We start from the raw sequence: 27656 nt of genomic DNA, 5'->3' as shown, positions 1-27656 counted from the left end.
TCTTTATAGGTCCATTGTTTTAAGGGTAGATCCCTCTAAGGAAGTATAGTCCAATTACTGTGCTTTAAAATAACTAGAAGTAATTTCTCTTTGGTTAAGCTACAAACTGATAAATGATTCACTTTGTTTTACTTTTCTTTTGATTTTTAGGTATAGCTTTTGTTTTATAATTATATAAAATATTTACATGGTTAGAAAGTCAAATAAAGGGCTGGGGATGTGGCTCAAGCGGTAGCGCGCTTGCCTGGCATGCGCGCTGTGCTGGGTTCGATCCTCAGCACCACATACAAAGATGTTGTGTCTGCCGAAAACTGAAAAATAAATATTAAAAAAATTTTCTCTCTCTCTTTTAAAAAAAAAGTCAAATATATAAAAGCCAAGTGTATGTATGTGTGTGTGTATATATATATAAATATATATAAATATATAACAAACATAAAAAGCAAAGAGAGGGCTCTGGGATTGTGGCTCAGTGGTAGAGCGCTTGTCTCACATGTGTGGGCACTGGTTTTGATATCCTAAGCACCACATAAATAAATAAAATAAAGGTATTGTGCCCATCTATAACTAAAAAAAAAAACAAGGACAAAGAGAAGTCTAGTGTTTATTCTGTTAATGTCTCTACCACCTTGTTCCTTCCATATTCCTTTTAATTACTTTTTAAAATTTATTAGTTTTTATTTTTAGTTTTTTAGTTGTACATGGACATAATACCTTTATTTTTATGAGGATTGAACCCAGTGTCTCTCACATGCCAGGCATGTGCTCTACCACTGAGTGATAACCCAGACCAGTTCTTTTTAGGTTTTCAAATTTAAGGAAACATTTGTAGCTTTCTAACCTTTTTTTTTTTTTGAGAGAGAGAGAGAGAGAATTATTTTTTTTAATATTTATTTTTCAGTTTTCGGTGGACACAACATCTTCATTTTATTTGTATGTGGTGCTGAGGATTGAACCCAGCGTCCCGTGCATGCCAGGCGAGTGCGTTACTGCTTGAGCCACATCCCCAGCCCCTAACCTTGTTCTTTTTCATCTCATTTTCTCCAGCCCTTTCATCTTAAATAAATTTGAGGGTTGGCTTGACAAGTTGACTTACAATTTTTTTGGTAATTATGATTGGCATTAATCTTGAAGATAATATTGGGAAAATGGGTATCTTTGCCAACCTGACTTTTCCAATTTTTAAAAGTTGAGTGCAGGAAGCAGACACCTGTAATCCCACTGACTTTATAGACTGAGGCAAAAGGAGTGTAAGTTCAAGGCCAGCTTCAGGAACTTAGTGAGGTCCTAAGCAACTTGGTGAGACTCTGTCTCAAAATAATAAAATACAAAGTGTTGGGGATATGGCTCAGTGGTTAAGCTCTCCTGGGTTCAGTCCCCAGTAACCCCCACCCCCCCCACTCCCTGTCCGAAAATGGCATTTACTCATTTAGTTCACTTTATGAACTTCAATAAATCGAAGAAGTTTTCTTGGTTAGGCCCTTACACAGCTTTGTTTGAATTCTTTCTAATGTCTTAGACTTTTTGTCATTTTTATGAATTCTGAATAGGTTAGTTAAAATGGCACCTAGATCTTCTATAGTATTTCAGTCAGCTTTCTCCTGGTATTTTCTTTGGTATAAATTTTGTCTCCCAGAGTTCTGTAAAGTTAATTCTGACAGGATTTTTGTTGTTGTTGTTGGTACCAGGGTGCTTTACCATTAGCCAGGGCCAGACTCAGAGTTCCCTCTTATTTCATTTTTGTTGATGTTACTCCCATTCCCATTCCCAATTCTTTTGTGGTACTTGGGATTGAACTCAGGGCCCTTTACAATTGAGCTATATTCCCAGCCATTTTTATTTTTAATTTTTTTTAATATATTTTTTTTAGTTTTAGGTGGAGACAATATCTTTATTTTACATTTATGTGGTGCTAAGGATGGAACCCAGTGCCTCGTGCATGCCAGGCAAGCACTCTACCACTGAGCCACAACCCCAGCCCCATTTTTATTTTTTGAGACAGGCTCTCACTAAATCGCAAAGGCTGGCCTTCAACTTGTGATCCTCTTGCCTCAGCCTCCCACATAACTGGGATTACAGGCATGTGCCAATGCAACTACAGTATTTCAGTCAACTTTCTCCTGGTATTTTCTTTGGTATAACTTTTATCTCCAATTTTGATGCATGCCTTTTTTTTTTTTTAACTGTTTATGTTTAAAGTGGGGCTTTTTTGTGGACACATATAATTAGGTCTTGATTTCTCATCTTCTCTGCTAATCTTATCTTTTAATTGGTGTATTCAGACATTTTTTTTAAATGTGTATTCAGACATTTTACCCTTGTAATTTTTTGTACTATTGATTAAATCCAGTGACATTTACCCACTGAGCCACATCCCCAGCCTTTTTATATTGTGATTTTTTTTTGAGACAGGATCTCACTAAGTCGCTTAGAACCTTGCTAATTTGCTGAGGCTGACCTTGAACTTGCTATGCTCCTGCCCCAGCCTCCCAGGTAGCTGGGATTACAGGCGTATGCCATGGGCACAGGGCTACCCTTCTAATTTTTTATGTAGTTAGATAATGTCTACCATCTTTCTAATTAAATTATTTTGTTCCATTTGTTCCACTTGCTTTTGTTTTCCCCTTTTTGTTTGGTCTTAATTGAAATTTTTATATGATTTCATTTAATCTGTTTTATTGTATAATTTATACTTCTTTTTAAAACTTTTTATTGTTGCCTCTGAATTTTCAATCTTATTTTTAACAAATCTAAGTTCACTTTCAAAAAATGCTAGTCTGCTTCATATACAGTGTGGAAGCCTTATAACTGAGTGTTCCCAATTTCTCTTTCTCATCCTTATTGACATTCCTGTTATTCAGTTCACTTATCCATGTGCTATAATCAGCCACTATATTGTTATCATTGTTACTTTAAATGAACATTTATCTTTTAGATCAATTAAGAATAAAAGAAACAAAATATTTTTATTTTACTTTCATTATTACTTCTTTGTCTTCCTTTCTTTATGTAGATTCATTTTTTACATATAGAAATTTTCTTCTTTCTGAAGAATTCCTTCTTAATAATTTGTTCAGGGTAAGTTATCTTGATGAATTACCTTAGTTTTTCTTTGTTTAAGAAAGCATTTTTCCTATTCATGTTTTTTTAAAATATTTTATTTTTTAGTTGTAGTTGGACACAATACCTTTATTTTATTTATTTATTTTTATGTAGTGCTGAGGATCCAACCCAGGGCCTCACATGTGCTAGGCGAGTGCTCTACCTCTGAGCCACAACCTCAGCCCCTCCTATTCATGTTTGAAGGATAATTTCTTTTTCTTTTCTTTTCTTTTTTTTTCTTTCGGTTAACCACTGAGCCACATCCCCAGCCCTATTTTCTATTTTATTTAGATACAGGGTCTTGCTGAGTTGCCTAGCACCTTGTTATTGCTGAGGCTGGCTTTGAAGCCTGCCTCAGCCTCCTGAGCCACTAGAATTACAGGTGTGCACCACTGTGCTCAGATCAGGATAATTTTCTTCGACAGAAAATTCTAAGTTGATGGGGTTTTTTTCATTCTACTCTTCTTGCTTGGGCGCCATAGTGCCCTGCTATTTATGGGTGCTTTCAATATAGTAATTATATTTTAAGTTCATTGCACAAATTTACTATATCTTTTCGTATATAAATTATTGTGCCAGGCCAAAAAACATGAAGCTATATGAGCAGTCCTTCCCATAAATGGTTCACAATCCTAGGAAAACAGACAAATCAACTGATACTGATGCAGAGTGAGAAATGCTACAAATTGGGCAAGCTCATAGGGTACAGGAATATAAATAGATTCTATAGATATAGATATCCTAGTCAAGTGATAATTTTTTTTTTTCTTTAAGAACGGGAAAGCATTGATCAAAGGAAAGATGAGCTGGTCAGAAATCAGGAGATGGTTTTAGGTATGGGAGTATGATGTGCAGTGGTTAGGAAGCAGTGAGTGTTTTGTGTATTTTAAGAAAGGCATGTCATTGTATATGGCTGGAGTTTAATTTCAGGGGGTGAAATGCTGCCCCTGTTCAGTGTGGGTGGCTGAACCAAAGTCACTCATGTGAACTTGGGGTGATGCAAAATACCACACAGACACAAAATACCTTTTATAAACTTCAGGACGGCTTCCCCATCTCCCGGCTTCAGGCTCCCCAAGAAGATGGGGCAAGAGAAAGTCAGGAGAGGCTGGAGAGAGAGAGAGAGAGAGAGAGAGAGAGAGAGAGAGAGCGCGCACGTTCGGGAGTGGGCTTTTATTTGGGAGGACGCTGTTTCTTAGAACATTCTATCTGAAAAAGGCAGAAGGGGTAGGATTACAAAGGTACAGGTGAGTGTAACTCAACCCCAGCAGGTGATGCCTACACCTGGAGCCACGCCTTGTTATCTGAGCTGGGGTAACACCCAAGTCACTGAGGAAGACAATAACTGTTCAGGACCCTGTGTGTCAGGACTAAAGGTGTGTCCATCCATGGCATCTCCCCACAGTGAAAGATGAGACTAACAAGGCATTCAGACAAAATTGTTAAAGGAGTCACATTGAAGAAATGTAAGCAGGAGAGTGTTAAGATGTGTTTTATAGGTATAGAATTCTTGATTAAATCCTGGAATTAAAAAAAAAACTGGTTTAAAGGATATTTGACATAACTAGGAAGATAGAAATAGAGATAATGTATTAAATTTTATTACTTTGGCAGAGTTCAGTAATTTTGGTGTGGTAATGGCAGTATGTCTAGGAGAATTTCTTTTTAGAAGTACAAGCTGAAGGAGTTAAAGGTAAAGTTTTTGTTTTTAGAGAAGGAAAGAGTAAATGTAAATGAAAGCAATTGTTAAATACAGGTGAAGAATTTTACAAGTATTGCTTGCGTTTATCTTTCAATATTTCTTTCAATATTTTAAAATTAGATGTAAATTGGGAGGAATGTATGCATATAAATGTGTTTATAAATGTGAGCTAAAGGAAAGGAAGGTTGGAGACAAACTGTTTTTGGAAGCTTATTTCTCATTTTCAACCTCCTATCTAAAGAAAAAGTTCTGTTAATAGGTAGTTCTGTTACTTAATACTTAACAAAGATGAGTGGGAAACTTCCTCCTCAAATGAGAGGGCCTCAACATTCCCTAAGATCAAGGAAAGGCTTATAAACAAACCTTGGTGCTTTCATTGTTGACTTTGTTTGGAAAAGCCTATTTCTGTTTGTTTATTTTATTTTATTTACTTTTTGCGGGGTAGGGTACCAGAGATTGAATTCAGGAGCACTCAACCACTGAGTCACATCCTCAGCCCTATTTTTGTATTTTATTTAGAGACAGGGTCTCACTGAATTGCTTATTGTCTCACCATTGCAAAGTCTGGCTTTGAGCTTGCGATCCTCCTGCCTCTGCCTTCTTGATTTGCTGAGATTATAGGTGTGTGCCACCATTCCCAGCTTTGTTTATTTATTTTAAACTAGTGATTTTATTATTTGAAGTAAATAATCATACATGGAGATACATACATATTCAAACCTTAATACACACACATACATGCATCTGTATCTATATATATTCACATATGCAAAGACCCAAATATATATTCTTTTTCTACATATATTTTTTCCCCTGAAGATTACCAAATGATATACAGTGGGAAATAAGACAGGCATGGTGGTGCACACTTGTAATTCCAGAGACTCGGGAGGCTGAGGCAGGAGGATCACAAGTTCAAAGCCAGTGCCAGCAACTTAATGAAGTTCTAAGCAACTTAATGAGACCCTGCCTCAAAATACAAAATAAAAAGGGCTTGGGCTGGTTGTGGCTCAACAGTAGAGCACTTGCCTAGCATGTGTGAGGTACTTAGTTCTATTCTCAGCACCGCATATAAATATAAGAATAAAATAAAGGCCCATCAACAACTAAAAAGATATGTAAAAATAATTTTTAAAAAAGGGCTGGGATCGACTTAGTGGTTAAGCACCCTGGATTCAATCCCTTGTACCAAATAAATAAAGTGGAGAGTAAGACACTGTTTTGCTCTAAATACCCATTCCCCTTCTATCAGGACAAATACTGTTTGTCTCTTATTTATCTTGGATCTATATGTATTTTGACTATTTTTTAAATAGTGAATAAGAAGGCTTGACCATTTTCCCAGGAAAGCTGTTATGTCTTTCACAATTTTCCTCTGAGCTATTAACTCTTTTGGGACCTTCCTTATCATTTCAATACCATGCCTTGGGTGTGAGCTGAGAATCCCTCTCCCTTATTAGGAATGTAGTAATTCCCATTTGTTTCCTCATTTGTAAAATGGAGGTCTAATTTTTAATAAAAAGTAAAAGATTAAGAATGTATTTCAAGCCTGGCAGTGCTGATCTGTAATTCCAGTGACTTGGGAGGCTGACACAAGAGAATCACAAATTCAGCAACTCAGTGAAACCCTGTCTCAAAATAAAAAATAAAATGGTTGGAGATATAGCTGAGTGGTAAAATATCCATGGGTTCAATCCCAGCACCCCGTACTCCTCAAAAAGAAGAGGAATGCATTTAAGTGTGTATATATGGACTTTACTTCCTGGTGAAAAAAGCCCTTCCTCCCATAACTCTAAAGTTGGAAGTATTAGAATACATTTTGGAACTTGTTTGTACATGAAAATTTGTACATGAAATTTTGCTTTTCATATTGTTACAATCATACATATATGTATATCTGTAAATTGTTTCTAAATAAAAGCATAGAATATGAAGTATATTTCTTTTTTTAATATTTACTTTTTTTTTTAGTTTTAGGTGGACACAATGTCTTTATTTTACAGTTATATGGTGCTGAGGATCAAACCCAGTGCCTCATGCATGCTAAGCAAGCACTCTACCACTAAGCCACAACCCCAGCCCTAAAGCCTGTTTCTTAATGTGGACCTTTATTAATGAAGTTTTAAAGTCACTGCTTTAGAACATTTTCAAGGGCTGGGTTTGTAGCTCAGTGGTAGAGCACTTGCCTCACGTGTGTGAGGCCCTGGGTTCGATCCTCAGCACCACATCAAAATAAATAAATAAAATGAAGATATTATGTTCATCTACAACCAAAAAAAATATTAAAAGAAAAGATTTTCAAGACCATGAAATACAAACATGGCAGAAAACTACATTTATTTCTTTTTCTTTCAAGCTCTCCACTAAAATAACAATAAAATAATTTAAAGGGTATTAGAAGATAAGGGAAAAAAGTAAAAGAAAATGAAAATCCATGGATGAGAATTTATAACATCATTTTAAAAGAAGAAAAATGAACAAAGTACTTAGAATACTACCAGAATCTACAATTTAAATTGCCTACTGAGGACAATACTAAAAAGAAGTGAACTCTTTATATTACAATACTTCTGAAAAAACTATAGATCTTAATTTAGCAGGTACAGGGCAACATAGGGGGGTGTGCTGGGCTAAAAAGTGGGATTAGAATTTTATAATCAACTATTAGACTGCCAAGGACCCTTCCCACACCCTACACATCCAGGTGATTATACTGCTTCTACCTCACAGAAGTGAAAGAGTGCGGAGCTATATTTTTCTTAAAACTGTTCTGAGACTTTGTTGACACCAACCAAAGTAGAGGATATAGGTGAGGTTTGGGATTGAAGTGGGAATTTCAATTTATATCCTGAAAGATGTGACTCTCCTGCACTCTTCCTTTGGCCTTCTCTTAGAAAGTGGTAGCAAGTTAACTGATTTTCCTTTAGAGAAATGTGACCCCCCCAAAAGAAAGAATTCCAAGAATTGATATTTGGCAGTCCCCAGTGAAAAGATTAGTTTATTATCCCACTGGCACATTAAAGCCCAGCCAGCCAAGAAATGAATCATATACACAGACTTTATAGTCAACTTTGTAATGCCTCTATTAAATATGAACAATTAGCGGTTACAATGGAGTTGAAGAATATATCTAGCATGAAAGAGAAAAACCTAAACAATTAGAAGGAAGAAATGTGGAGAAAATAATATAGGAAACAAAACTTTTTTTTCAAACAGAGCAAAAAGTAATGTATCTTCAAAGAGATAGAAGTTAGTAAATCTATTTAAAATAGCATTTAATGCATGAGAAAGATGGCCTCAATATTATAAATGATGTCTGAATTAAGGATACACACATATGTCATAAAGATAGTGAGATAAGAGCAAGAAAATCTCTTAAGGAAGAGAAAAATGAAAATTTAAGGAGATAAAATATAAAATACTTAAATGATCAGTTTAAGAAATGTCATCCAATTCATGAATTGTACAGAAGGGAAAAATAAAGGAATTACAACAAAAAGTACAATAAAGTTTCCCAGATTAATATCTACATTGAAATGCTCTACTCATTGGGCATTTCAATGAGAAAAAAATACATAACTACCAAAAACAAACACAAGAAGGGCCAAAAACTTACAGAGGAAAGAAAATTAAAATGATTACTACTTTCTGTCACCTTTATTCTTTCCAGCAGCACTAGAAGTCACTGGAGACATTTCTTCAAATCCCTGAGGAGAAAGGGTTTCTCTTAGAAGCCTACAGTTACCAAAATTGTCATTTGATATGAGAGCAGAATAAAAAATATTTCCAAACATGCCAACCAGATTGGTTTATTGTGATTGAAGGGGAAACAAAGTAAAGACATTTTTGAAGGGGCTGGGGTTGTGGCTTAGTGGTGGAGCGCTTGCCTAGCATGCCTGAGGCACTGGGTTCATTTCTCAGCACCGAGTATAAATAAATAAAAAGGTCCATGGACAACTAAAAAAATAATATTTTAAAAAAAGATGCTTTTGAGAAATTAACTTTTGGTGGGCTGGGGTTGTGGCTCAGAGGTAGAGCGCTTGCCTACCACGCATGAGGCACTGGGCTCGATCCTCAGCACCACATAAAAATAAAATAAAGATATTGTATCCACCTATAACTAAAAAATTAATATTTAGACAAAGAAAAAGAAATCAACTTTTGGACTGTTATAGAATGCAACCGTCTTTGATAGAGTTGTACCCACAGAGTTTAATCCTATTCTTTCATCACTCAGCAGGAGCTAAAGTCCTTGTTTTATCTGTTACCTGCCTCCCTATTCCTTATGTTTTAAACATGCTTTGCAAAATGAGGTGGTAAGACTAGAACCTAAGGATACATGGTAATAGTAGTCAGGAGATTAGGAAATTGTTGGGGTGATGATAGAAATAAAATATTTTTATCCACTGTGGAGCCATGTTTCAGCGTGCTAGTTAGCTCCAGCTGTTTACAGAATTGCTGTGGTTAACACTTCTAGGAGTAGAGTTCTCAATGATTTTTAGGTTATCAAAATTTTGATTCAATCAAGCATAGTTTTAAAACAATATTCTTATGTAGGTGGTGTCCAAGTCATTATGTGCATATTAACTGTATCAGAACTCATTTCAGGAAGAAATTGTGCATGACATTCCAAAAATGATATATTTGGAATAAACAAACTGATGTACCTGGAAGTTAAGTTCTTTGCAAGGGGAAAAATAACATTTGATATCAATATAATATCTAGGCTGTGAATTTGTTTCTGAAGTTATCTGCTTAACTTTGAACTCCTCCAATATACTGTATTTTCTTTTCTCTGAAGCCTTGCCTATTGCCACCACTTGCCTATAATACTTTCACACCGCACACTCCACCCTAGTGACTTTACTTTATACTATTATCTTAATCCTAACTTTGTGTAAAAGGTATTTATTTTTGCCCAGTGTCAAAATAAACTGAGGGACTTTTGCTGAGTGCTGTCCAAGCACACACTTCTCAAAGGTTTTTTATTGAGGCATCTTTAGGTTTCTCTGAGTGATGTATAGACCTAGAAAGTCATCCTTACGATGAGGAAAAAACTGGACAAACTACAAAATATTGGCTTTTCTTGAACTTGTCAAAGAACTGAGGTGATAGGACAACCAAGTAATGTTGAATCTGGGGGAGAACAGGTGGCTTGCTGGGACAGACAGGACTCAAGTTATACTTCCCTAGTATGACCAATTCCAGACAGCATATAAGCTAAAAAGAAAAAAAAATTAAAAAATCATTAAAGATTGAATGCAAGCTAGTAAGAATGTGAAACTACTAGGGTAGTTGCAAAATTAGAGAGTTTTCAAATTGTAGACTTCTCCAGAAATGTCTCCGAGGCACTCACAGGTAGGATGAGGTAAGTACTAAGAAATTTTTCCTTGTTTTTCTAGCTGGAAGTGAGGAATAGCAGTCCAGATCTTCCTTCCCTATCTCCCCTGTAGAACAGAAACTTTAATCTATATAAAGAAAAGCAGCAAAAACTGTTCTTTAGGGTACTTGTGGAAACTGCAGTTTAGGAAAGGGACCAGTAACAGAAAAGCACCTCTAGGAGTAGGGGAGGAATGTGTGCTAGGCCTACTACTACAGCTGGAGGAGAGGCAAGAGTACTTGTGAAGGCCACATACCCAAGGTTCAGGGACCCAAGCCATTCCAAGGTTGAGGCTTAGTGATAACTCCTACCTGGCCCAGACCAAGATAATAAGAATCAAGGAAAAACAATAGAAGAATGCAGCTGGGAGGTCTTCAAGAGAGATTTTCTATGGAAAGCAAACAGAATACTCAAAGCAAAGGAAGAATCATTCATTGAGAAAACAAGCATGGCAAACCAACCCTTACCTAAACAAAGATATTAAAAGAATTTGAAACCACTAGTGAATTGGGGGTAATAATAGCAATGACAGATACATTGACTAGATTATCATAAATTCATGCAAAGGAAAGCATGTCCTCTTGATGCACAAAAATACTTAACTTCATATCATTTTTTGTTATCCATAGTGTCTGGCTTTCAACAAAAATTAGGAGGGGAGGGGTGAGGGGACAGTGGAGAATGGGATAGACAGCAGAATACATCAGTCACTAGAAAGGCAATTTGTAAATCAATGGAAATGTAACTGATGTGACACAGCAATCTGTATACGGGGTAAAAATGGGAGTTCATAACCCACTTGAATCAATCTGTGAAATATGGTATATTAAGAACTATGTAATGTTTTGAACAACCAACAATAAAATAAAAAAATAAAATAAAATAAAATAAAAAAAAAGAGGTAGGGATGTGGCTCAGTGGTTAAGCACCCTTGGATTCAATCCCCAGTACCAAATTAAAAAAAAAGTTGTTTACCAAAAAAAAAAAAAAAAAAAAAAAAAATTAGGAGGCATGTAAAATGCCATGAAAAACCATACCTCAATAATAGGAAACAAATAATTATAACCAGACTTCAATATGACAAAGATGTTATAAGAAACCATCAGTAATTTAAAATAATTGACTAGCCAGGTGCAGTGATGCATGCCTATAATCCCAGCAACTCAGGAGGCTGACTTAGGAGGATTGCAAGTTCAAGGCTAGCATAAACAACTTTACAAGGCCCTAAGCAACTTAGTGAGACCCTACCTCAATATGAAAAATAAAAGGGCTAGGGATGTAACTCAGTGGTAAATCTGGGTTTAATCCCCAGGACATTAATAAGAAAATAAATAAAGTAATTAATTAATAAAATAGCTATTATATAATGAACCATATGGTTAATTGCAACAGAAATGGAAACTATATGGAAAAATCAAGTAGAAATATTAAAAATCAAAATCATAGTTAACAGATCAGTAATGCTTAGAACAGGCTCATTAGTAGATTGGACACAGCTGAGGGAGGAATCTGATTTTTTTTAAGGTAGGTCAATAGAAGTTCTACAAACTGAAGCACAGTGCAGAAAAGGAGGGGGGAACAGAATAGAGTCTTTAAGAGCAATGGAACATACCTACAGTCTCACATAACTGTAATTGGAATCCTAGGAAAGAATGAGGAAGAAAATAATTGAAGAAAAATGGCTGAGGATTTTCCATAATTGGAGACAGTAAACCATAGATCCAAGAAGCTCAGAGAACAACGAGCAGGATGTATGCCAAAACAAACATATGTCTAGGCATATCTTATTTAAACAGTTGAAAACCAAAGATAAAGAAGAAATCTTGAAGGTAAGAGAAAAAGAAATTGCCTATGAGGAACAAACTAAGATTATGTATAACAAACTTGTCAGACACCGTGCAAGCTAGAAAATTCAAAGAAACATTTTTTTAAAATATTTTTTAGATGTTAATGAACCTTTATTTTATTCATTTATTTGTGTGTGGTGCTGAGAATCAAGCCCAATGCCTCACACATGCTAGGCAAGTACTCTACCACTGAGCCACAACCCCAGCCCATCAAACATTTTTAAAGTATAGAAAGAAAAAGAAGTTGTCAATCCAGAACACTATACCTAGCAAACAAAAAAAATCCTTCAAAAATGAAGGAGGGAAGTGACATCAGCAAGGTGGTAGAGTAGGAAGGCTTGGACCCTTCCCCATTCCCCCAAACACTTCCATTCAGTAACAGTTCATGGCAAATTTCCTTTGTGAGAAAACAGAAAGCAATTGAAAAAACCTCTACATACAGGAGAACATGAAACCAGACTCACTGAAGCCTGAAGGCAGATTTAGTATAACTTCTTGCTGGAGACTCTGCCCCTGGTAGAGCTATATAACCAGCACAGGATTTTTTAACTCCCAGGCTCACCCAAGAGAGGGGAGGGGATCATTTGCAGGTCCACTGCCCCATCTTCTGAGTGGGCTCCTCAGAGGACTGGCTTTTGTCATACCAAACTTGAGGTCTGAGGAGTCTGGCATAGTCTTGCTGCTCAGGGAGGATGGAGGCAGCAGCAGGTTGGTAGATGTCATCAGTCCTCCTCCATTGTTCAGCAGAGTGCTAGCAGATAACATGTCTCAGTTCTTGCCTACCTTCTGGGGAAGGAAAGAGTTGATCTGTTCATTCCACACCCCAACTTCTCAGGGGCTGCTCAAAGAACTAGCATCTCTCTTGTCAGTTTTAGAATTCTGAGAGGTCTGGCACAGGGGAAGATGCAGATGGTATCCTGGGCTGGTAGCTGGCATAGCTCCCCACACCCTGTTTTGGCACAAAGTGAGGAGACAACTGCAGTTGCCTGATTTTTCCCTCAAGAAGATAGAAGCCCCTAAAATCTCTGACCAGGCTACTTGGTGGATTCTTCTCCTGTTCCAGGCCAGTTTGTGAAGACTAGGAGAGGGACCTACTTTGTCTAATATACAGACAATATAGGACAAGAGTGTCAAAGAAAATGAAAAAGAAAAAAAGAAAAACAGGCAAAGATGTTCTAAACAAAGGAAAGTGATTGGTTTTCAGAAACTAACCTTAATGAAATGGAGTTATATGATTTATCTGATAGATAATTAAAGATAACTCTCTTAAAGATCCTCACCAATGTCAAGAGAACAGTGTATGAATGAAGTGAGCATTTCCACAAGGACATAGAAAAAATGTAAGAAAATGCCAAATTATGGAACTAAAGAACACACCAATTGCATTGAGGAAAAAAATTCATTAGACAGATCAGCACCAGACTAGATCAAGCAGAAGAAAGAATCAGCAAGTTCAAAGACTCTGGAAATAATTCAATTAGAGAAGCAAACTGAAAAAGATTAAAAAGAGTGAGAAAATCTTAAGGGAATTATGATGTCCCATCAAACAGGCCAGCTTGTACATTATGGGAATTGAAGAATAGAGGCAAAATGGTCAGAAAGCTGATTTTTTTAAAAAGTGGCTGAAAACTCGCTAAATCTGGAGAAGACTCAAGGAACCCAAAGAACACAATTAAGACAAAACCAAATATAAGAGCACCAAGAGAAAAGCAACTTGTTCCATACAAGGGAACTTTGATAATGTTGTCAATGGAATTTTCAGCAGAAACTGCAGGACAGAATACAGTAGAATGATATATTCAAAAAGCTAAAAAATTGGGGCTGGGGTTGTGGCTCAGTGGTAGAGCGCTAACCTAGCACATGCGAGGCCCTGGGTTCGATCCTCAGCACCACATAAAAGTAAATAAAATAAAGGTATTGTATGCAACTACAACTAAAAAAATAAATATTAAAAAAAGGAAGCCAAAAAATTAATCAACCTAGATGCCCTTCAGTAGATGAATGGATAAAAAAAAGTATGGCATATACACGATGGAATATTACTCAGCAATAAAAGACAATAAAATCATGGCATTTGTAGGTAAATGGGTGAAGTTGAAGAAGATAATGCTAAGTGAAGTTAGCCAATCCCCAAAAAACAAATGCTGAATATTTTCTGTAATATAAGGAGGCTGATTTATAGTGGGTTAGGGAGGGGGAGCATGGGAGGAATAGACAAACTCTAGGGCAGAGAGGTGGGAGGGAAAGGGAGTGGGCAGGGGGTTAGAAATGATGGTGGAATGTGATGAACATCATTATCCAAAGTACATGTATGAAGACACGAACTGGTGTGAATATACTTTGTATAAAGCCAGAGATATGAAAAATTGTGCTCTATATGTGTAGTATAAATTGTAATGCATTCTGCTGTCACATATTAAAAGATTAATTAAAAAATAACAAAAAAGCTAAAAAAATAATTAATTAATAAAAACCAAGTAGTAATACTATACCCAGCAAAACTTTCTTTAAAAATGTAGGAAGGGTTGGGGTTGTGGCTCAGTGGTAGAGCCCTGGTAGGTGTGAGGCACTGGGTTTAATTCTCAGCACCATATATAAATAAATAAAATAAAGGTTCATTGACAACTAAAAAATACTTCTAAAAATGTAGGCAAGGGCTGGGATTGTGGCTCAGTGGTAGAGTACTTGCCTAGCACATGCAAGGCCCTGGGTTTGATCCTCAGCACCACATAAAAATAAACAAATAAAATAAAGGTATTGTGTCCAACTACAACTAAAAAATAATAATAATTTTTTTAAATGTAGGCAAGATAAAACCTCCCAAATAAAAGATGAGATAATTCACCACACCACCACTAGCAAGTTAAAATGGAAAAGCACTAAATTCAACATGATAGTATAAGATAGGAGGAAACTAAGGCTGGAATGTAGCTCAGTGATAAAATGTTTGCTTAACATTCTCAAAGCCCTGAGTTCAACCCACAACTCCCAATTAAAAAAAAAAGACAAGCTGAGTGTGGTGGCACATGCCTGTAATCCCAGTGATTTGCAAACCTGAGGCAGGAGGTTTGCAAGTTCAAGGCTAACTTCAGCATTTTAGTAAGGCACCAAGCAACTTAGTGAGACATTGTCTCAAAATCTCTGGTACAAAAAAAAAAAAAAGGAAACTTATTAAGTTAAATATATAGACAAATGTGTACTGTATTATTGTAAGGACAGGCAAATCACTTTCAATTGTAGTGTAACTGTTAAAAGACAAAAGTATTAAAAAATAAATAAAATATGTTAAAGGATACATAATATGAATAGATGTAAATTGTGAGAGCAATAACAAAGTGTGTGGAAGAAAAGTTAAGATATATTTTTGTATGTAAAATTGAACTTAAGCTATTATAACCTTAATATAGACTTCCTTCCGTGTATATATAAAATGGCCCTCAGGCAACCAACCATACTTGCAAACTATTGAAGTTATGCAAAACAAAAAGAGAAAGGAGTCAAAACACGTCAATACAAAAAAATCAGCAAAACACAAAGGAAGACATCAAGAGAGAAAAGAAATGAAGGAACAGGACTAATAGAAAACAACTAACAAAATAGCAATAGAAAAATCCTTTTCTAACAATAATTACAGTAAATGGATTAAACTCCTCAACCAAGGGACACAGACTGAGTAGATGGATGTAAAAACAAGACCCAAGTATATGCTTCCCAAGAAACTCACTTATTATTTAAGGACATAAATAGGCTGAAAGCGAAGAGATGGGGAAAAAAATAATCCAAATTTGGGCTGGGGCTAGCTCAGTGGTAGAGTGCCTGCCTTACATGTGTGGGGCATTGGGTTCGATCCGCAGCATAAAAATAAATAGGAGATGATATTGTGTCCATCTACAACTAAGAAAATATTTTAAAATAAATAAATAAAATAATAATAATAATACAAGTTATAATTGTAACCCAAAGAGAGCAGGGTGAGTAGACAAAAAAACAAAAACAAACAAAAAAAAAACTGAGTCAAAATTTATCTCGAGTTGAAGGACATTTTCTAACGAGAAAAGGCACATATAACAGTTATAAATATATGTGCATCCAACACCAGAACACCCAGATCTATAAAGGAAACATTGACAGAACTGAAGGGAGAGTTGCATGGCAATAACATAGTAAGAAACTTAAATATCACATTTTTTTCTTCTCTTCTTTTTCTTCCCCTCCTCCTCTTTTTCTTCCTTCGTTCTTCCTCTTCTTTTTTTTCCTTCTTTGTCTTAGTTGGGATTAGAGTCATGTACCACTACACCCAGCTTAATACCTCATTTTTAATAATAAATGATACATCCATTGAGAAGATCAATAAAGAAACAGGGTTTTAATAACACTATAGGCCAACTGGACCTAACATACATAGAATGTTCTACCCAACAGCAACAGAATACCTATTCTTCAGCACAAATGGACCTTTCTCCAGGATACATCACATGTTAGATCACAAAACCTTAACAAACTTAAGAATATTGAAATCATACTAAGAATCTTTTCTGACCATGATGGAATGAAATTTGAAATCAATATCAGAAAGAAAACTGAAAAATTCATAAATACATTGACATTAACAGAGTTTTGAACAACCATTAGCTCAAAGAAGAAAATTAGAAAATATTTGAGATCAACAAAACCAAAAGTACAACATGTGAACACTTATGGGATATAGCAAAAGGGCTAAGAGTGGGTCATAGCAATAAATCACTACACTAAAAAGAAATAAGGCCAGACGGGTGGCCCACACCTGTAATCCCCAGTGATTCAGGAGGAGGCTGAGGCAGGGATATTGCAAGAGGCCAGCCTCAGCAACTTAATAAGGCCCTAAACAAATTAGTGAGATCCTGTCTCAAAATAAAAAGTGGGCTAGGATATAGCTCAGTGGTAGTGTCCCTGGGTTCAATTCCTAGTACCAATAAATAAATATGAAAAAATGATCTTAAATAATAAACACCTAACTTTAAATCTCAAGGAATTAGAAGAACAAACTAAGACCAAAGATAGCAAAAAGAAGAAATGAGAGTTGAAATAGAAAAATTACATCAATGAAAAATAACAGTATTTTTTGAAAAAAATAAAATTGACAAACCCTTGGTTAGACTGAGGAAAATTAAAAGAAATAAACAGAAGACTTAGATAAATCAGAAATAAAAGTGAAGTTATACATTTGATGACACAGAAATTTAAAAGATCATAAGAGAGTACTATGAACAATACTCAGCAAATTGGATAACCTAGAAGATGTAAACTCATGGAAACTTAGAACCTACTAAGACTAAATCATGAAGAAATAGACTTATGACTACTATTGAGATTGAATCAGTTATCAAAGTCCTTACCCCTGCCTAAAGAAAACAGCTCAGGACCAACTGACTTCACTGGTGAATTATACAAAACATTTAAAGAAGGGTGCAAATCCTTTTCAGAAATCTCCCAAAACATTGAAGAGAACAGAACACTTCCAAACTCATGAGACCCAAATTAACAAGATACCAAAGCCAGAAAAAGATCACAAAAAATGAAAACTACAGGCTATCATTCCTTAGGAATACAAAGGCAATTCAAAATACTAGAAAACTGAATCTGCACATTAAAAGGTTATAGAGCATGATCAAGTGGAATTTATCCTTGAGAAGGTTCAAAATATGAAAATCAGTTTATGCAGCATACCATGTTAACAAAATAAAGAACAACAACAAAAAAGAATAAAGTCACATGATCTCAATAGATGCTGAAAAAGCATTTGACACTCTTATGAGAAAACATTGAAACAAATTAGGTACACAAGGAATGTATATCGACATAATAAAGGCCATATATGACAAGTTCATGGCTTACTCCATACTTAACTATAAAAAGTTGAGAACTTTTTCTCTAAAATCAGTATTAAGATTAGCCAGTCTTGCCACTTCTATTTAACATAGTACTGGAAATTTGCATCATATTGGATATATACCTAGAGCCATTAGAGAAGGCAAAGAAAGAAAAGGCATCTAAATCAGAAAGGAAAAAATAAGCCAGGCACGGTAGCACATGCCTGTAATCTCATTGGCTCAGGAGGCTGAGGCAGGAAGTTTGCAGGTTTGAAGCCAGCCTCAGCAACTTAGGGAGGCTATAAGCAACCTAGTGAGACCCTGTCATAAAATACAAAGAGCTGGGGATGTGGCTCAGTGGTTAAGTGCCCTTGGGCTCAATCCCCAGCCTCCCCACCAAAACAAAAAGAAAGGAAAAAATAAAATTGTCTCTGTTTGCAGTATAACATGATCTTTAAAAAAAGAATAAATGAATTCACTACAATTGCAGGATATAAAATCAACATACAAAAATCACTTGCATTTTTGTATGCTAATTATGAATTATTAGAAAAAGAAATTAAGAAAAAATACAGTAGCACTAAAAGGAATAAGATACTTAGGGACAAACTTAAATAGGGAATTGAAAGACTAATATACTGAAAAACACAAAATCTTGGGGAAAATAATTAAACAACAAAAGCGGAACGATGTCCAATGTTAGTGGGTTATACAAATATTGTTAAAATGTCCATACTACTTAAAGTGATCTATAGAGTCAATGCCAAAACAGAAAAAGTTTTATAAATTACATGAAACCACAAAAACTACAAATATGTAAATCAATCTTGAAAAGAAAAAATCTGAATGAATCACACAGATTTCAAAATAGAGTATAGGGGACTGGGGTTGTGGCTCAGTGGTAGAGTGTTTGCCTCGCATGTGTGAGGCAATGGGTTTATTTCCCAGTACCACATAAAGTGAATAAATAAAAGTACAGTGTCCATCTACAACTGAAAAAATATTAAAAAAAAATAGAGTATAGAGGGGCCAGGGTTGTGGCTCAGTGGTAGAGTGCTTGCCTAGCACACGTGAAGCACTGGGTTAGATCCCCAGCACCACATACAAATAAAAAGTAAAATAAAGGTATTCTGTCCAATTAAAAAATAAATTTAAAAAATCACAGGTAAGAAAAGCTGAAACAAGTGAGACTACATCAAAATGAAAGGTTTCTGCACAGTAGAGAAAAGCACAGAGGGAAAAGTCAAACTGTGAAAAGGGTTTGCATGCCATATAATTGAGAAAGGGTCAGTGTTCAAAATGTATAAGGAACTTCTACAACTCAGTTGTAAAAACAGAAATAGAATACATGCAAATGGCCAGCAGGTATATGAAAAGATGCTCAACAACATTATCAGGGAAAATGCAAATAAAATAAAAAACAAAATGAGATATCATCCCCACCTAACAGGTGGTAATTATAAAAAAAAAAAAAATATCAAGGAGCTGGGATTGTGGCTCAGCGGTAGTGCTCACCTAGTGTGGGTAGGACCCGGGTTCGATCCTCAGCACCACATAAAAATAAAGGCATTGTGTTGTGTTCATTTACACCTAAAAAAAGTAAATACTTTTTAAAAAACAAAAGGTAACAAGTGTTGGTGAGGATATGAGGAAATTAGAATCTTTATACTGTTGGTGGGAATATAAAATGGTATATTTTATATACCATTAAACAATTAAAAATACAGGGGCTGGGGTTGTGGCTTAGCGGTAGAGCACTTGCCTATCATGTGTGAGGCACTGTGTTCAATTCTCAGCACCACATAAAAATAAATGAAGGTATTGTGTCCATCTACAACTAAAAGTACTTTTTTTGAATTAAAAATAGAACTACCATATGATTAAATAATCCCACTTCTGGGTATACATCCATAATAATTGAAATCAGAAGAGTTTGAAGAGATTTTAATCACTGCTATGTTCATTGCAGCACTTAAAATCCAAGATACGGAAAAAGCCTAAATATCCATAAACAGATTAATGGATAAAGAAAATGTGGTACACAAGAAGAATGAAATTTGAAGAAATTATGCTAAAATAAAATAGCCACAGATAAATACTTCATGGTTTCACTTATTTGAGGTATGTTAAATAGTCAAATTCATAGAATCACAGTTGCCAGCCAAAGTATAGAACTAGCCGAGGGGCTAACAACAGGGAAAATGTGGAGTTATTAGTGGGCATAAAGTTTGAGTCAAGCATGATTTATAAACTCTGTAGATCTGTTATACGTTTGTACCTATAGTCAACAATAATGTATCATACACTTAAGATCTCAAGTTTCCTGACCACAATGAAATAAAATTTTAAAAAGAAAGAAAAATAAGGACTTCCTTAGACAAATAAATTCATTTTCCACAGACCTTCTCTATAAGAAATGCTAAAGGAAGTTTTTGTTTTTGTTTTGTTTGTTTCTAGCAAATAGAAAATAACCAGGAGGATGGTGGACCTTAATTCAACTATCTCAATAATCAATTTAAATATCACTATTAAATAACACATCAGTTAAAAGATAAGATAGAGCTTACCACCTTTCATAAAAGCATTTGTCTAGCTGCTATCTATAAGAAACCATTTTAAACATACAGATGGGGTTGGGGTATAGTTTACTGGTAGAGTGTGTGCTTTATAAATGCAAGGCCCTGGGTTTAATCCCCAGTACCCAAACACACACACACACACACACACACTCTCTCTCTCTCTCTCTCTCTCTCTCTCTCTCTCTCTCTCTCAAGCTGAATGGTATGGAAGAATATACCACAGAAATACAGTAATAACCAAAAGAAAACTAGAGTGTCGATTTTAATATTAGACAAAGTAGGCTTTAGAACAAGTAATATCATCAGGGAGATATTACATAATAATCAAGGGAGCAGTCCTCTAAGAAGGGATAATACTTGTTAATGCGTATGTAGCTAACAACAGAGCTTCAAAATAAATGCAAAAACTGATAGAATTGAAAGGAGAAATAGGCATACACACAATTATTAAGGACTTAATTCCTTTTTCATAGCAAAGAATAAGGAAACCAAACCCCTCTTTCATTAATTGATGGAAAACGAAAGAAGAAGAAAATCAATAAGATTTCAGAAGACCCCCCCAAAAAAACATCAGTATTCAAATGTTGAATGTCAGTTTTTCAACGGACATTTGACATTTATAGAATACCAAACAGCCAACTACATGTCGTCTTCTTTTTTTTAAAATTTTTTAGTTGTACATGGACACAATACCTTTGCTTTTTATTTATTTATTTTATATGGTGCTAAGGATCAAACCCAGGGCCTTGCATGTGCTAGGCGAGCACTCTGCCACTGAGCCACAACCCCAGCCCCTACATATCTTCTTCAAGCACATGTGGGCATTCATCAAGATAGATCATATATTGGAACATAAAACAAGCCTCAGCAATTTTCAAACAGTGGAAGGCATTCAAAGCATGTTCTCAGACCATAGCTGACTAAAAGTAGAAATAAAGCACAGAAAGATACCTAGAAAAATCTCCAAATAATTGGCTATTAAATATACTTCAAAACAGGGCGTGGATAAATGAGGAAATCTTAAAGGAAAAAATACTTTGAGATACTTTGAAAATGAAAATGCAGTATATCAAAATGTGTGCAGTAAATTAGTGCTTATATGGAAATTTATGGCATTAAATGATATAAATAATTAGAACTCAAATCAGTACTATACTTATACATTAAGAATCTAGACAGGAGGCATTCTTCTTGCAAACCAAGGAAGCAAGAAGCAATGCACACTTCTCCTTCTACCCTAAGACTTAGCCTGCTTCCTATTGTCCCATCCCTCTTGGGAGGGTACTAATAAGAAATATTGTCTGAAGTTTCACAGAAATGCCTCAGCATGGCCCTATTTAAAGCCAACCAGAACATCTTTCCTGCCACACCAGGCCCAACTCCCACCACACATTCCTCCAGTATGCCCCTGGACTGGGTTGCAGCAGATATTTTCTCCATTAACTCAACTGGATACTTTCAGAAAAGATGGGAAATTCTGACATAAACCATCTTTAGTGACACAATTGGGGGAAAGAACAGCTACTCTGAAGGAAGAGCAAGAAATTATTGAACATGGCTACACATTCTCTTTTGTGTCCTTCCAATAATCTATTTAATTAAGTTGTCAAACTGATTGACATGTTGTCCATAATACACCATTATTAGTATTTTAATATGTACAAGATCTGGAAGATTTATACTCTTTGTTTCCTTCTTTCTTTTACTGACTTTGGGCTTATATTGTTTTTATGCCTTAGAAATGCTGATTTTAATTAGGGAAAGGCTAATCAAAACTACACTGAAATTTCATCTCAAACCAGTCAGAATGGCAGTCATCAAAAATACAAATAATAATACTGAGGAGGAAGTGGAGAAAAAGGAACACTTTTACACTGTTGGCAGAATTGGAAATTCTGCCACTATGGACATTCAGCCACTATGGACATCAGTATGGAGGCTTTTCAAAAGACTAAGCATGGAACCACCATATGACCCAGCTATTCCACTCCTCGGTATTCTGAAGAATTAAAAGTCATCATACATGCATAGCCATGTTTTTACAGTAATACAAGAGCCAAACTATGGAATCAGCCTAGGTGTCCATCAACAGATAAATGGATAAATAAAATGTGGTTATACATAATGGGGTTTTATTCAGCCATAGAGAAAAATGAAATTATGACATTTGCAGGAAAATGGATGGAACTAGAGACCATTATGCTAAGTTAAATAAGTCAAACTTGGGAAGGTTAAGTGTCGTGTATTTTCTCTTAGGTGGAAGCTGGAGAGGAAAAAGGAAAAGAAAAATAGGGGTGGATCTCATGAAAATCAAAGTGAGGGCTGGGGTTGTGCCTCAGCTGTAGAGCACTCACCTAGCACATGCAAGGCCCTGGGCTCGATTCTCAGCATCACATAAAAATAAAAGTATTGTGTCCAACTACTTCTAAAAAAATAAATATTAAAAAAAAATCAAAGGGAGATCAGTAGAGGAAAGAGACCAAGGGGTTAGAGGTTCAGAGGGAGGGGGAAGTGCTTGGAAATAATATTGACCCAATTATATTGTGTATTATGTGCATGTGCAAATATGTAACAACACATCTCATCAGTGTGTACATAATACATAATAAATGTAAGGCCCCAATAAATGTGGGGAAAAAAGAAGCGACTGTTCCAGGATGAAAATTAGCATGCAAAGACCTACATTTCTGTGAAACATTTTAATTGCACAACACAACTTTTTAAAAGTTATGTTCTAATTTTCACTGAATTTGTAACTTCTTTTATATTTGAGAATAAGGTAAGAACATACCCTCTCATCTCTTCTATTAGCATTGTATTGATATTCCTAGCCTGTACATTAAAGGAAGAAAAAAATGGTCATATAGATTAGAAAGTAAAGGGCTGGGGAGGGGGGGAGAGCAAATCAAACTCAAAGTAATAAAAGGAGAGGATTTTTTTTTTTTCTCACAGTACTGAGGATCAAAGCCCGGGCCTCCTGAATGCTAGACTAAGGAAGCAATATTAATGATTAGAGCAGAATTCTATTAAAAAAATAAAAGGAAATCAGTGAACCAAAATCAATTTGAAAATCATTAACTGTGTAATTCACCATAAAGGGGACTGAAGAACCATTTGTACATCATCCCCGTGGGAAGCCATTCTAACACGTGATTGGGTGACTCCCGTTAAGGGCCTGAGGCGCTTTGGCTCTGTGAAGCTTTCCCCACCCTTTCCTGATGAGAGAGCCCATCCGTGTGGGGGTGTGCCTGACCACTGACCCCTGGGACCCAATCACTGACCCTGACCTTGGAGTGCACCCCCCCTCAACCTTCATTGGATGGAATTCTCCCCTGAATTTCTTGTTCCCCAATAAAAGGCTACTCCCCCGCGTGTTCACTCTCTCTCTCTCCTGCTAGCCCTGAGTAATCCTCACTGCCCTGCTGGGCGGCTAAAGGTGGGAACCAGAGAGGTGAGCCGTCTCGGACCTAGCAATATAAATAAGGTAACTGGTCTGTGTGTTTTATTTCGATCTCTTCTAACTAACTTTATGCCTAGAACCTCATTAATGAAACCACTGCGCAGGCCGCGTGGTAGAATCCCAACTGATGCAGAAAAAGCACTTGACAAAATTTCTTGATTCATGTAAACAAAAATAGAAACAAAAAAATCCTTAGGGTAACACAGGATCTATCTTTAGTAAAGTGTATCTACAAAAATTAACTTCAATCATTAACTCATCTTTTTGAGTTTGAGATACTGAATAAACAATGCCTGGCCTCATCCAAACAGTGGGATAGTTTTGTTTGGTTTTGTTGTTTTATTTTGTTTTACTAGTAAAACAACAACAACAACCAAACAAAATCCTCACACCAGCATACTAGCCTCAGTGACACCAGATACTGTGAACCATCACCTCTTGTTTTTCATTCTATCCCCATTGATCAACCCGGAGCCTCCTTTTCTTCCCAAGAAGACCGAGGTCTATGTTAATATGTGATTGAAGTCCTTCCACAAGCTTGCTCTGGGGCCTCTATGAGTAATTCTGTCCCTTCAGAGTAATATCAGTATTTTCTGGAATGTTGACACTGATTGCTAATAAAAGTCTTCATTCCAGCAGTGGATGCAGCCTATAAAACGGTTTCAACTAGATATTATAAGGCCAAAGTCAAAAACAAGTTACTCAAACACTGTAATCTGATTGGTTTAGGTAAGTGGACTTAAGTAGACTATGGACTCTGATGCTGTTTTATTTGTATATTAATGTTGAATAAATAAGTATGTTATAGAGTGTAAGAGCCAGATATCTCTTGCAGGAAAAGAAGTTACAGGGCTTGGGTTGTGGATCCGTGGTACAGAGCCTGCCTAACGCCACATTAATTAAATGAATTAATTAAAATTATTATGTCCGTCCACAACTAAAAAATGTTTAAAAAAGAAAAAAAGTTACAAATAAGCCAAAAGGAATATTATAATGAACCCGTTGGCTCTGGACTAAAGTTCAAAATAACAGTTTGAAGTTGTGTTTAATATAAATGAAAGTAGGTAGATTCAGAAATATGTTTTTTACACGAGGGGTGCTTGTCGGTTTTAAAAGAGAAGCACACTTGCTCAGAGATGAGGGAGGTGGAGGATGGGAAGTGGATGAGGAGGGAGATGAAGAGACTTGCTTTGTTCGGGAAGGGATCCTTGACGAAAACTGAGGGCTTACCTCCCCTCAAGCACACACGCACGCACCACCCCAATTTGTTACCCCTCTGTTTTGCTCAAATTACAAGACGTGCCATTTTACCACTAAACTTGTTGTACTTAGAATAATTTTTGGCTGAACCTAATAGGGTATTAGACAATGAAGGCATTTTTTATCTCCCTTACGACTGTGCCAGTCGCAGTGGCGCCCACTTGTAACCCCAGCAACTCTGGAGGCTGAGGCAGGAGAATCGCAGGTTCAAAGCAGCCTCAGCAATCTAGCGAGGACCTGAGCAGCTTAATGAGCTCCTGTCCCTGAGTAAAAAACAAAAAGGGGGATGTAGCTCAGTAGTTAAGGACCCCATGGGGTTCAGTGGCCAATAGCAAAGAGAGGAGAGGATGGGGCGGACACTAAGAATGTGTATGTTGGTGCATCATAGAGGGGGGGGAGGGGGGGTGCGTCACAGCCGGCAGACAGCCGGGGTCCCTTTGTTTGTATTAGGTGAAGACAGAACCAGAGCTGGTGTGGCAGTGGACTTTGTTCTGCCAAGAGCTAAAGATTACTGTAAATGTGTACTCAGTCACCGGTGATGACCTAAATCGACATGACATGCTGGCCTAGTTGGTCTCAGCATTTGAATCTGGCAAAGATTGAACAGGGGGCTCGGGGACTCCCTATGGACTGGCTGTTCCCTGAGATTCCAAGCTAATCTGAAACACGAATAGGTTCAGAACTTCAAAATACTACAAACAGGTTTTAAGAGGATGGGAGTTGACAAAATTCCTGTGGATAAATTAGTAAAGGAAAATGCCAGTACAATTTTGAAGGTTGAGTGGTTGAAGAAGTTTTTGATGCAAACTACGGAGGGAAAAAGTATGACCTTGTGGCTGCCAGACAAGGTCAAGGAACTGTATTGGCTTCCTTATTGCTCCAGCTCTGAACAAACCGAAGAAACTGCTGAAGCAGTTTCGGTCCACAGAGCCCATCACAGCAGAAAACCACTGTGACTCCTAAGGCTGGCCCAGGGTGGTGCGAAAGAATCCTAGTGTCGGCAACAGCCCCAAAAGTGGTCAAATCGATGTAGCAGATCAACGTGTTGAAACTTACTGTGAGGACTTGGAGAAAGAGATTTCTACTTCAGGAAGGTAAGGAACATTGGACTGATTTACCAGGAGAATGAGGAGGCAAACCTCCCTGCATTGCAGAGGACTGTAGAAATTCCCTGCCATAGATGAAGGTTTGTGAAACCTGATTGAGGCCCACCAGAGAAACAAGAGTATTAACAGCCTGGACCAGCAGAGCAGCATGGGAACTTCGTACTCTAAATTATGTGCTTAAATGTGAAATACACCCTTTTACAATTCTTAGAGGACCACTTTTTTGGTTTATTTTTGTTTTTGTACCAGGGATTGTACCCAGGTACATCCGCCACATCCACAGCCCTTTTTGTATTTTATTTAGAGACAGGGTGTCACTGAGTTGCTGTGGGATCTACAAGGCTAGGGTGTTTTCAATATCTGCCATCCACATCTCTCCACTATCATGCGAATACTTTGCCAGTGTACTAATCTCTTTGGAGATAAAATTCACTGATGTGTTACAAAATGTGAGTTTCTTTTGCAAAAAATACAGTACCATGTCTGGGCTAATTATTAATATTTAAAATATTTCCTTCCTTAACTCTCCCTCATTTGCTTTGCCCATGGCCTATTCACTCCCTTTGTCAAAATTCTGCAAATTTTTCTCAGTAGTTACCCACTCCTGAGATTGTTCAGTTCATGATGTGTTTGTATTGATTTGTCTATGATGGTAGCTTATGTAGGAAACAAGTGTTTTACGATCAAATTGCTGTGTAGCACATTATCTGTGTGGAATTCAAAGAAAAACCCACACTCATTAATTAATAATTTTAAAAAATGCAGGTAACTAACCATTGTTCCAATGGTACTGTTTCTCTTCTGTGACCTTTTAGACTTTAGTGGACATAAAATTCTATTTTATTAGGAACCCATTTTCTACCTAGTCTTTCTTGACAGGATTTCTGTCTACTTTTAAATATTTTCTAAATAAAATTAGGTATTTCAAGAAAAAGAAGGAGAATACTGTAAGATTCCAGACTATTTCAGTGGTTTCTTATATATCATCAAATCTTGTTTTTTTTTCTTTGACCCACTGCCTTTAACTGGTCACTGTTGGTTCCTATACCTAACACTTCAAGGTTATAAAGCTAACTGCCAGATATTTATTTTTTTAAATTGTTTTGAAATTGTAGATGGATAGCCTGTCTTTATTTTTATGTGCTGCTGAGGATCAAACCCAGTGCCTCATGCACGCTAGGCAAGCGCTCTACCACTGAGTCCCAGCCCCAGCCCCCAAATATCCATTTAGATGTGAGCCATTGTCATATCCTTGTCCAAGTCAAAAGGAAAGAGTTGAGCTTGATTATAATGCCTTTTTTTTAAAAATCAGAAAACAGCTGGGGATATACCGTTTAGTGGTAGAATGTTTGTCTGGTATCCATAAGAACC

General features: G+C 36.4%; 1 protein-coding gene across 8 annotated transcripts in view; it reads left to right on the top strand.

Annotated features, from left to right (window-relative positions):
* LOC308637107 (uncharacterized protein) overlaps nucleotides 1–27656 on the top strand; it is a 55935-nt gene that overhangs the window by 5399 nt on the left and 22880 nt on the right. Inside the window, exons 3-4 of one of the 8 annotated variants that reach the window (XM_081273235.1) lie at nucleotides 11831–12013; nucleotides 19850–20001. The exons of 4 other annotated variants lie outside the window; for them this stretch is intronic. The gene's annotated coding sequence lies outside the window, so the exon portion shown is untranslated. Of the gene's footprint in view, nucleotides 1–11830; nucleotides 12014–19849; nucleotides 20002–26062; nucleotides 26274–27656 lie in introns of those variants that run through there. 3 more of the 8 variants (XM_081273240.1, XM_081273237.1, XM_081273238.1) reach the window with 3 other exon arrangements.

Source organism: Spermophilus citellus, assembly GCF_964194105.1.
Source record: "Spermophilus citellus genome assembly, chromosome: 18".
NCBI classification, from domain to species: Eukaryota; Metazoa; Chordata; class Mammalia; order Rodentia; family Sciuridae; genus Spermophilus; species Spermophilus citellus.
Note: the sequence above shows the minus strand (reverse complement) of the source record. Positions and strands in the feature narration are given on the sequence as shown.